Source organism: Hemicordylus capensis, chromosome 1 (assembly GCF_027244095.1).
Source record: "Hemicordylus capensis ecotype Gifberg chromosome 1, rHemCap1.1.pri, whole genome shotgun sequence".
Taxonomy (NCBI): domain Eukaryota; kingdom Metazoa; phylum Chordata; class Lepidosauria; order Squamata; family Cordylidae; genus Hemicordylus; species Hemicordylus capensis.
In genome coordinates, this window is record NC_069657.1 from 187534785 (window position 1) to 187547092 (window position 12308).

The 12308-nt window shown below is 42.8% G+C and overlaps 1 protein-coding gene across 1 annotated transcript in view; it reads left to right on the forward strand.

Annotated features, from left to right (window-relative positions):
* Positions 1–4302: 4302 nt before the first annotated feature.
* MARCHF7 (membrane associated ring-CH-type finger 7) overlaps positions 4303–12308 on the forward strand; it is a 119800-nt gene continuing 111794 nt past the window's right edge. The window contains exon 1 of the mRNA XM_053260803.1: positions 4303–4323. The gene's annotated coding sequence lies outside the window, so the exon portion shown is untranslated. The remainder of the gene's footprint in view (positions 4324–12308) is intronic.

A 12308-nucleotide genomic window follows, 5' to 3' on the forward strand; every position in this document is an offset into this window, starting at 1 on the left:
AGGGGACAGGTTCAGTTGTGGACTGGTAACTGGTTGAAGGACCGGAAATAGTGGATAGGAATATATTGACAGTTTTCAAATGGAGGGAAGTAAGAAGTGGGATCTTCCAGGGATCTGTACTGGGACCAGTACCCAACTTCACATATACAGTGATGGGGTTTGAGCTGTTGGTGACTAATCAGGAGAGAGATCTTGGGGTCGTGGTGGACAGCTCCTTGAAAGTGTCGACTCAGTGCGTGGCATCTATGAAAAAGGCAAATTCCATGCTAGGGATCATTAGGAAAGGGACTGAAAATAAAATATGCTAATATTAGAATGCCCTTATGCAAATGTTTGGTGCGGCCACATTTGGAGTACTGCATACAGTTCTTTAGAAGTACATTGTAGAACTGGAAAAGGTGCAGAAGAGGGCAACCAAGATGATCAGGGGCCTGGAGCATTTGCCCTATGAGACAAGGCTATAGCATCTGGAGCATTTTAGTTTGGAAAAGAGGCGACTACAGGGATACATAATAGAGGTGTATAAAGTTATGCATGGAGCAGAGAGAGTGGACAGAGATAAACTTTCCTCCCTCGCTCACAACACTAGAACTAGGAGTCATCCCATGAAACTGAATGCCGGGAAATTTAGGACCAACAAAAGGAAGTACTATCTATTTGTTTGTTTTGTTTGTTTGTTTAAATATTTCTATACCTCCCAGAACTGCGTCTCTGGGCAGTTTAAAATTAAAATCATTTTAAACATTAAAACACAACACATATTTAATCTATGGAATTCTCTGCCATGGGATGTGGTGATGCTGGGATGATGCTGGAATTCTCTGCCATGGGATGTGGTGATGCTGGGATGGCTTTAAAAGGGGCTTAGACAAATTCATGGAGGACAGGTCTATCAGTGGCTACTAGTCTGGTGGCTATAGGTCATTTCCAGCCTCAGAGGCGAGATGCCTCTGAATACCAGTTGCAGGGAAGCAACAGCAAGAGAGAGGGCATGCTCTCACCTCTTGCCTGTTGGCTTCTCAGAGGCATCTGGTGGGCCACTGTGTGAAATAGGAAGCTGGACTAGATGGACCTGATCCAGCAGGGCTGTTCTTATGTTGATTATGGTTGTCAGAGACCTGGTTTATAACTGTACCTGGGGGCTGCTTGATGGAAGAGCTGAGAAAGTTTCTGCCATGCAGATAGTTTCTACATGAGCACCTGACCACACAGAGACCTAGTTCATGTCATTCTTCTCCCTCAAGAGTAGGGGAAGAAATCCAAGCCACATGACTATGCACTCATAAGGAGGGCCCACTCTTTGCATGATAGATGCATTGTTTCTCAATCCTCCATCAATCTATTGCAGCACTGCTCCAACAGGATACTTGAATGAGAACTATTCCTGTGAAGGAATCTACTGAGGCAGAACAGAAGAGATTTGAATGGCCCTTCAAGGCAGGCGAACTAAAGAACAGGAACTGGGCTGGTGTCATGAGCCAGAATCAAGCAGGTACAAGGACCCACTGCTTATTCCAGAGACCACCTCTGTGCCCATAACTTTCATGCTGTGATGGCAAAGCAACTCTCTTGGGGTTCACCTCATAGGAGAGGGTCCCCTGAAAGCTAGAGCTGGACCTGAGCAGGAACCATGTGTCTGGTTTATGGAATAAACTTCCTAGGATGCAAATGAGCTGCTGTTACATTGTGGTGTTCAAAAATACTTAGCATTTCTATGGAAGACCAAGGGTGTCTCAGATGGCAGAGGCAGTGTAACTTGCTGGTTCGGCTAGACAGGAAAAAGACGGCCTATGGGTCTGGCTATGGCAAGGGATGATGCCTTTTGTTGTAAACCGCCCAGAGACTTGCGGTATATAAATGTTTTAAATAAATAATAAATAAATACATGCATGCTTATCTCTATATTGCCATGCTGCCGCCTGACTACACCTTAATTCAGTAGGCTAGAGGCAAAATCAGCACAATGCACAGGAGGCTGATAATGTCGTTTACCTCCGAGTGTCACTAAGAGCCAAACTACACATTATGTTAAATGTGTAGTCTGGCTCTCAATTTCTTTCCTTAAATAGCAACCGCATTGTGGGGAGCTGCAATCACAATCACAGTGTGAGGGTCGGGGGGGGGGGGGATGAAACCTTTCATCCCATGGCACGGTATCAACAAAAAGCACTCTTCCCAAGCTGCCGTATCAATGCCAGCTCTCCTGGCAAATAAATTCCGGCAGGGGCAGTGGAGATAAACCAGAGGGTAAAATTACATGTTTAACATAGAATGTGGTTTGGCCATGACCCATACTTTGGACTTTGTGATAGGCTTGCCACAAAAGTTGGCCACTGCTGCTTTAAAGCAATAAAATTCTTCACATACATTCTTACAACATCCCTGTATAGTAAATCAGTATTGTCTCAATGACATGGAGGATGATAAGGCTGAGAAGAAGTGGATGCACACTATATAAAATGTGTTTGTACACAGAGGCATGAGGATTGGGAAGCAGAAACATTTTCTCATTATTTCCAATATTTGCTCATTAAAATCAAGGTATATACTGTACAATTGCAGACACCATTAATTTGCCAACCAATATTTCCATCAACTAGCTTAACTCCAACAGCAGCCTAAAAGAAAGAAACCTTTCCACATGAAAAAAGAAAAACTACTAATTCATATGAAAACACAATTAACTAGATAGGAATTAGTGGGAAATAATGGCAAATGAAAATTAAGTGACTTACATTAAAATTATCAATATTCATAACTAAATATCTCAGTGAAAAATTTCCTTTAACTTAAACAAACTCCATTTGGCTCATGTCTATTGTCATACCCTTTGTGTGCAGCAGAAAAAGTGTAGAGGGGATTTTTTTTTGTTTTGCATAATGATTCAATTCTGAGAGAAAAATTAGAATAGAGAGATAAAATTATAGAGCAGCACTTGTTATTTATAACTGCATAATTGTTTTACAAACAATAAGACTTTCATAATCAATCTACCCACCTCTCTGTGAAATAGGCAATTATTATTAGTTCACCTTTGTACAAAAAAAAGCGCAGACTAATTCAACTTCATATGAACAATGGCAGGCCTGTTTATTTAAACGCCAATTAAGCAAAGTAGGGAGGAGTCAGAATTTAGAAAACGGGGGTGGGGGGATTTGGATGAGTTGTGGGGAGCTTCACCGGTCCCTGTAGCCTCTCCTTAAGGCATTTCCCCTCCAGCTGAGATCACACACTTCCAGTATTAAGTCCAGCATGGGAAAAATAACATCAAGAGCTGGAGGGAAGGAGGCTATGGGCAGGGGAATGTTTAGCACTCCCCACCTACATGCCCCCTTTGGACTAAAAATCAGAGCAACCCCCCATCTCCTGCTTCATATGTGATCAGAGGTGCACCTAGGTAATTTTGGAGCCTGGTCCTAAAGGCCTTTGGAGGGGGCCCCTGCTGCAAATTAAGCATCATTTTGTAACACTTGGTTCTTGAGGGCACAAACCATACCTCCCAGGACAGACGAAAGAGGATTTGGGGCACCCCAGGGGATGTGGAGGCCCTGGACATCCGCCCTGAAGTCCAGGGGTAAGATTGCCTCTGTATGTGATTAGGCAAATGGTTTAAACCAGGGCTGTGCAACTTTGACCCTCCTGCAGATGCTGGTCTGCAACTCCTATAAACCCTGAATTTTGCCTACTGTGGCTGGGAGCTGTAGTCCAAACACAGTGGGAGGACCAAAGTTGTGCAGTCCTGGTTTAAACAAACAGCTTCTCCTGCCATCATGTCTAGTTTGAACCAAAGAGTGTATTTAAGGGGCAAGTACATGTTACACGTGTTAGAAAAAAACACATCCTGGGCCTTCTGATTATACTTCCTCCACCCTGAAGTGGCCCACACAATTAAGGGGGATGGGTTGAGAGCATGCCCATTCTGACCTCTTTCCCAGGCATCTTGGCATCCTCTCCAGGCGCATAACAATGATCGGGCAAGGGGAGACAGTTGTCTGGGGGCCCCACTGCCTGGAGGGCCCCCCAGAGGCACCTCACGTGACTCCCCATTGCCCCCTGCCCAGCCCCATGGCCCCTCAGCCACTTGCCCTGTTCGCCGTCTCTCCAGCTTGTTCTCCTGGCCGGCAATGCAGGCAGCAGACAAGCTGCAAAGAGCTCCTTTTCTCCCGCCTCTCAGCTGATCGGCGGGTGGGCGGGGCTTCCACTGAGGCCTCCTGTAGGCCTCTGTGAAGCCTGAACTCCAGTAGGGCCCAAGCCAGCCAGGAAGGAGGAGGCAGCCAGAGTGGCCACCACTGGTCTCTGCAGCAGAAGACCCCCTGCTGCCAGGTAGAGTGTGAACTCCTTTTTGTGGTTACCTTCCCCACCCCCCACCCCCACCCTGATATATAGGGATCTGCTTGCCATAGGGCTTTGATATGGGGGTGGGGGAGGAGGGACCGAGAAGTCTCTGAATATTTATTTTGAAACAGCTTGGAAAATTTGCTGGCTTAAAAAAAACTATCTAAAAAGTCCTGTAAGTGGCTTGTTTCATGGCAGAAAATTACAAAAACTTCTGGAAGAAACAGTATTATATTTATTTTATTCATTCATTTATAAATGCACTTATGTTCAAGTTGTTTTGCAACCCAGAAGGTCTGAGTGAGAACTGTGAAGCATGTCTTGTGCTTTTATTTTATTTTATTTTTCTTGTGTGTGAACTGCTCCCAAATAACTTGCAGGGACTTCAGGGTAAATCTGGCCAACATGTGAATGCAGCACCTCCATTCCAGAGGAGATGTGTGTTAAAGGGCTTTAAAAGCCTCCTGTGAAAAACCTCCTGGAATCGAACTTGACTGAATTTGTTCAGAATTCTGAGAAAACAAAAATAGGTTCACCCTGCATGGTTGAAAGTCTCCTTTGCTAATCTGCAGCAAGGGGCCCATTTTAATCATTTATCTCTCTAGTGTGTTCTAGGCATTAAAAGTAAAACAAATGTATAGTACCCAATGTATATCACTATATATTGTGACGTGTGCGTGTGTGTATTCAGTGAAATGTATTTCCAGGCAGCATACTTATTTTGGAATATCAGACTTAAATCCTTGGGGGCCTGGGGTGTGCGGAGGCCCTGGACTTTGAGTGGGGGGGGCATTTTAAAATCTTGTCTCTGGGCCCACTCCAACCTTGCTACGCCCCTGATCCTCTCGATGCATTTCCTTTTCACGCTTCTTAATCATATGGGTCAGTTTGGAGAGGAAGAGGATCCTCCCAACTGGCCCTTGTTGGTCTATGGTGTATGTTGCTTTGAGAGCTATGTTCAGTTTGTTGCAACCTGTCTCCTCCCTCTCCAGCACATGGGTAACTTGGAACCAGGCTATAATGTACGTTAGAGCTGTGCAATGCTGCTGCTCAGTATCTGCTCTCTGATGCCCGATTCTGCATCCGTAATGAAGTTTGCTCACTCCTCTGTACCCTCCAGTATTCTGGCTTTGGGTCAGACCTAAAAAGATAAGCTCTCACCGTGAGTACTCATCATTGAGCCCACATGAAGGGACATATTGCACATCCAAGGCTAAGTAATGTGTTTAATGTAGCATGCAATTTGGCTTCATGTCTTCCCAAAAAGAACAGAACTAAAAACACAAAGAAAACAAAAGTGGGAGCAACTTCCGGTCTGTAATAATACCACCAGAATCATAGCACTAAAATTTTTATTTGTCCAAATGGAGAAAATAATGGAGTTCAGCTTTCCACAACTATTAAAAATATTAACTATGCATTCCAAAATTTTGTTTTTATATATTTATTTTTACACTTATATCCCACTCTTCCACTGAGGAGCTCAGAGACAATAATCAGTACATGATTATTTTTATCCTCACAACAACCCTGTGAGGTAGCTTAGGCTGACAGATACATGATTAGCCCAGAAATGGTTGAATGGGGATTTGAACTCAGGTCTTTCCGGTCCTAGTACAATGCTGCAAAATGTAAAACAAACAAAACAAAAAACAAAAAAACACCCAACATATTGCTTGTCCTATATAGACACCCAGAACTCATGCCAAGATGCTATTTCTTAATCCGAGCACATTTCCCACACCCTCAGTTTGGTTTCAACAACATTTGATACATCTTTGGACTCCTGGCTTAGAATGATGTAATATAAAAATGAGGTGGTCTTTCTATCTATTGCTTAACATTCCCTTTGGACTTGATATCTTGAATTAGAGCCCTAACATGCTGAACCTGTTGCAATGATTGTATTTACAGTCATTTTCAAATGGATAATAATATTCTGACAAAGCAAGATTCACAAGCATTAAATTTATTTATATTTTTGATATAAAACAAGTGTATATATTTCAAGCTAGTGAGAATGTAGCAGGCACACTGGAAATTTGAAATGAACTCAGTTTAGTTTTACGTATTCAAGAATATCTCAAAAAGCCAGTTTTCCTAGCAACTCTTTCAGACAACAAGCAAAACAGCACAAAATACAAATGAAAGCTCTTCTGTGTTGGTCTGCAAACATCTATTTCCTCTCCCTTCTTTTCTATTCCCGCAACTTCTTTTAATTAACTCCCTTTGTTCCAAGTTATATTTAAACCACATACATTCATTACTATCCCCTATAGAGAATTTTTGGCAATACTCTGTGAAAAATCCTTGCCTAAAGCATTTTCTGGCATGCAGTAACAACTAATTTGTGGTTCTGTGAAGTCACAGAAATTCTCACAAGTGGGAAAAATTATGTTGTGCTTGAACTTTGCTGTAACCATAATAATATTCATTGTATTCTCAAAAGCAAGGGTTTTAATCCAAGTTTTGGCTCCTTCAAGTACTTTAACCTTTTGTATCACACTTGGACTGAAAGGGAAGACAAGCCAGCCACTGGGATTTGTTTGATGTCTATGATGTCATTAATTGTTAAAAGAAATCAGAGAATTTATCAAAAAGGAAGAAAAAGGTCAGACAACAAGTCTAAACACTGGGTATTTGATATGTTGAATCATACTTCTTGAATGTAGATCAACAAAGTGGTTCTGGGGATATTAAAAATTTTGTATTAATTCTATTTCGTATATATTTCCCATGTCCTCATATTTCCACAACGCTAGGGTCTCTGCTGTGTCCATCACAACCTCAGATCATGCTCTTCTGGTCTGCATTAGCTCTTCTACCAGCTCTTGCCTGTTCTTTAGTGCATATAATCTCAGATGTGCCAAAGTAAAGTCAGAAACAGGCAAGAACCTTTATGGGGAAATCATGTGCCTCTCTCGCCCTCTTCAGATGTTATGACTCCAGCAGAACTCACACTTACAGCACTGAAAGTGGATTGGAAGTTCCACCCCAGCACCGTCACTCACCCCTCCAGCATGCCGCTCACTGTTATGGTGCCGTTTGTATAAAGGGGAAAGTGCTGTAACCATGATGACCGGCACTTCTGTGAGCAGCAGCCTCGATCACCTGACGCTGCCACTCATGGAAGTACTGGCTATCATGGTTACAATGCTTCCCCCGACACCTAAGCCCCAATCAGACGTTCTTGAGCAAAGCGGCGCTCATGACTACAGCCCCGAAAGTGAGGAGGAAGTCCCGCCCCGGATCTGTCAGGCACTCCCTTGAGCCAGCCTTTCAAGGTTACAGCACCGTTTATGTGAAGAGGGAAGCCCCTAACAGTAAAGGAAGTGTCATCACAGTTAGCACTCTTCCCTTGTCACACAAACATTATAACCATAAGCCACCACTTGAGCGGGTGACTGACAACTCTGGGCTGAGACTTCGTCCTTGCTTTCAGCATTGTAACCTTGAGTGCTGCTGCGCTCAAGAACGCCTGAATGGGGCTACAAACCATGCTGTAAACCTGCTAGAAGGGGTGACTGACAGCACTGGGGTGCAGTTTCTGATCCGCTTTTGGCACTGTAAGTGTGAGCGCTGCTGGAGTCATAACATCTGAAGAGGGCTTCAGTCTGACTCTTACACAAGAGTACTTACTACATACATAGGATAAACCCATTGATCTGGGTGACCCACATGATCAGCACTTGTACACACTCCTAATACAATGTGAGGAAAACCAAAGGGAAAACCCACTATTCCTGTGCATGCAGACTTCTCCATTCATTTCAATAGAGAGGTCAGTTCTTATGCACACAGAGGAATGTACCACATTCCATTGAAATGATTGGGAAGTGTATGCAGGGATGGTGCTGATTTTGAAGCATTAGTGTTACCATGAAACAACTTCAGCAGCAGATGGGCATAATTTTGCCAGCACCCAGTCTAGATCTGTGTGTGTTGTTGAATATAACACACGAGTGACATGGGTTTCATGAGCATCACTTCTTGAAATTCTCACTGTGGGGAGAAATTATTGGATCAGGCTAACAGGTATTTGTACATGGTAGATGTGAAGTGGCTGGGCATATTTCTAATCCCCATTAACATTTATGAACATCACTGGACAAGAATATAAATAATCTGGCTGTCTCCCTCCCATCCTGCCCAATCATAAATCAGAAGCTGAATTAAAATATCTTACAGCATTGATCTTCAATTAGCGGTTGGTAGCCATAGGTAAGTCATGGCCTGACCTAAGTTGCGTCATACCAATGGCATCACAACATTTGCTTTTAAAAAAGCAGGAAGACAGGCAGGGTAGAATAAGGAGAAAGAGAGAAAATAAGGGTACACCTACACTACAAATTAAGGTTTGTTCTGTACATGTTGAATCATTATTTATTTATTTACTTACTTACTTATTCATTCATTTAACATATTTTATACCACCCAAAACTTATGTCTTTGGGCGATTTATAACAAAGCAAAAACAACAACAAAAGTTAAAACATTAGTTAAAACAAAATGATAACAGAAAAAGTTAAAACATTACAACAATTTGAAATTTTAAAACAATATTTTTAAACTGTGTTAAAACTATTAAAACAATATTTAATTAAAAGCCTGGGTGAACAGGTGTGGCTTTAAAGACTTTTTAAACACTGTTAGAGATGGGGAGGCTCTTATTTCAGCAGGGAAATAATCGTGGAAGCTTTCTGAAAGTCTTGGGAACTGAAGTTTGGTGCATGTGTAAATAATTCTGTTAGATATTTCAATTCCCAGTTCTATCACCTCTCTAAGAAGTCAAAATGGCTATTAAACCATTATGACTGCATTCTAGATGTACACCAAGAGAGAGAGAAGGAGGAAAAAAACAGAGAAAGGTGTGTGTGTGTGTGAGAGAGAGAGAGAGAGAGAGAGAAGGTTCCATGTTGCAGATTAAGGTTAAAGGTGCACCCTAGGTTTGGAAAAGACTGAAAACTGCAAAAGGTCATTCACATGACCAAATGGGGGAGCTTGAGGGAAGGCAACAACCTACCTACCTTCTCGCTCCCACTTGACCGGAGCCCAAAGAGGGTTCTGCCGCCCATGTGCCTACACAAGCAGCATAGCAGCAAGACAAGTGGCAGTCGGAGGGTGGGAGGAAGCCAGGTCTCATGGTATCCCACAATGCACCATGCTGCCTGGGCACTCCTTCCCCCAGCTCTATGATTAAGATGGCTGCCAGCAGCCCAGGAGCAGGTGAGGGCAGCATGGCAACCCACATGGCAGTGAGTGATGTAGAAGGCGCACACTTGCCCTCCTATCTCACTGTAAACCTGGATTTGCAATCAGGGCTACCTGGGGGAAGAGTGTCGGGATCATGAATAATCCTGAGGTTTCACAGAACCAGCTCTACCTGGGCTAGCCATGTCCTACTCTAGTAGAAATTATGTAAATAAAATGAGATTTCCATAACAGAGCTATATATAGGTGTGTGTGTGTGTATATATATATACACACATTTATGTTTCTAGCTTAGGTACCTATGACAAAATACAAAAGGAGATAATAATAAGAAAAACCAGTTCTTCAAGGTGCATCCTTTGCAACATAAACACAAACCCCAGCAATGGTGAGAAAACTATACAAGAGAAACAACTGCCTTATGTCACATTCCCTAAACAGTCTGTTTAAGACCAATCCCAATGGCTGACATCCAAAGCAATTTACCAGTAGTGCACCAGGAAGACACGCCTGTGTGACAGAGAGTTTCAGCTTTCATAGCTGCCCTGGATCTACATATACAGCCCTGGATCTACATATACAGCCCTGGATCTACATATACAGCCCTGGATCTACATATACAGCACAAAGGGAGCAAATTTTGACAAGTTGCTCTGGCTTGTGCCCCACCAAAAATTTGTCCCCAAGAGCCTTGTCAAAATCCCCCCCCCCCCGCTGTTGCACACCTGAGGCTGAGCTGTTGCAGTGGTAGTGTGAAATCCTTTGTTGTGTGGGTGTGTCTTCCTGGAGCACTATCAGGTTCCGTAGGCTGCTATAGATACTGAATTCAGCAGGACAACTCTCGCGTAAGTAGTTGGAGCCTAATTTAAACATAACTCTTTGTAAGAACATAGATATAGTGTTGTTGACCAAGCAAATTAGTTCTTGATTTCAGCGGTGCTTAATTGGTCTCTGGGGTAACCTGGAGAGACCATATTATGCCTGTTTTGAAACAGTTACACTGGCTGCCGATATGTTTCCGAGCAAAATACAAAGTGCTGGTTATTACCTTTAAAGCCCTGAACGGGTTGGGTCCGAGATATCTTAGAGAGCGCCTTCTTCTACATGATCCCCACCGCACGTTAAGGTCATCTGGGGAGGTCCGTCTCCAGTTACCACCAGTTTGTTTGGTGGCGAATCAGAGGCGGGCCTTCTCTGTAGCTGTTCCTGGGCTGTGGAATGCACTCCTAGCAGAAATCCGCAATCTTAATTCTTTATTGACCTTCAAGAGACCCCTTAAAACCTATCTGTTTGGCCTGGCCTTCCAGGGTTTTAATTACTTTTAATTGTTTTAATGTTCTAACCTAGTTTTCAGGGTTTTAATTGTTTTGATTGTTTAATTGTTTTTTTAAGATGTTTTAATTGTTAATTGGTGTTTATATTTATATTTCTGTTTTAATTGTTGTTGGTTTTAATGGCTTCTGTTTAAATTGTAAACCGCCCTGAGCCTTTTTGGAAGGGTGGTATAAAAATAGAATTAATTAATTAATTAATTAATTGTGGGCCGGACACCTTTCTTTGGATAAAGCTGAGAATAAGCACATGTGCTTGAGAGGAAGGCATGAAAGGAGGCACCCTGGCCAGGGGAGAGCATAAGATCGGCCCCCATAGAGACCAGCTCTGGCCTGTGAGGGCTCTTGGGTCAGCCCCTCCCCCACCTTCCCAGGAGTACGGAAAGACCAGTGTGCCCTGAGAGGAAGGCAAGCAAGGAGGAGTCCAGGCCAGGGAGCTCTTGTCCTCAGCTCTGGAAAAGACTGACAACCTGAGACAACTTTTTTAAATCTTCTGTAATTTGCTTCTTTTAATATTGTAAACTGCTTTGGGTGCCTTTGTCAAGGCAGAAAGGCGGTATAAAAATGTAGAAAATAAATGAATGAACGAACGAATGAATAAATAAATATAACAACAACCAGTGTTCCCTGTAAGAGGGATTTCCCGATGTAGTTGACTACAACTCCCATAATCCCCAGCCAAATGCCATTGCAGCTGGGAATGCTGGGGGTTGTAATCAACAACATCTGGGAATCCATTTTATAGGGAACACTGCATATAACTGCAATGAAGATATGCTTTGCAAAGAAATAAATTGTGACACAATATTTGAACTGGAGAGTAACATCTTAAAAAGTGTATTGCAAGAGACCTAATTCAGAATGTTCAATGAACTGATCAACCCCATAGATTGAGTTTAATAATAAAGGCCCTGATTGGTCTTCCAGATGATAGGGCAAGCCACTCCTCCCTTTGGTCTATTTACAATGATATGCAATAGATTAATTCAGTGCAATTACATTAACATGCAAACAATCTATATAAGAGCAGAATCATGCCAAATGAGTGGGAGATTTACACGATTGCTATTCCATTGTATAACCACAGGCAAGGAATCATTTTAGTACACTACATATGAATGCATGCCCTTTTGCCTGAACAGGTATCTGATAGAGATACATATCAGCTTTGTAGGAGTTTAGGGTGTGTGCTTGGCAGGGCCAGGAAGGTGATTGAGACCATGCCTGGACAATGATTTTTATCGGGTGGTGTCAGATCACATTTGCATCTGATTGCTCACTTCTTCCAGGGTTCTTTCAAGTGCTCTAACCACCATGGGAAGCTTACAAGGCTGTGGCTGAATCGGCCAGAGATGATGTCATCCCCAGTCAGTACTCCCAAAGAAGGGAATCACCGTTAACCAGCACTGAAACCTCTGGCTGAAGTTCCTG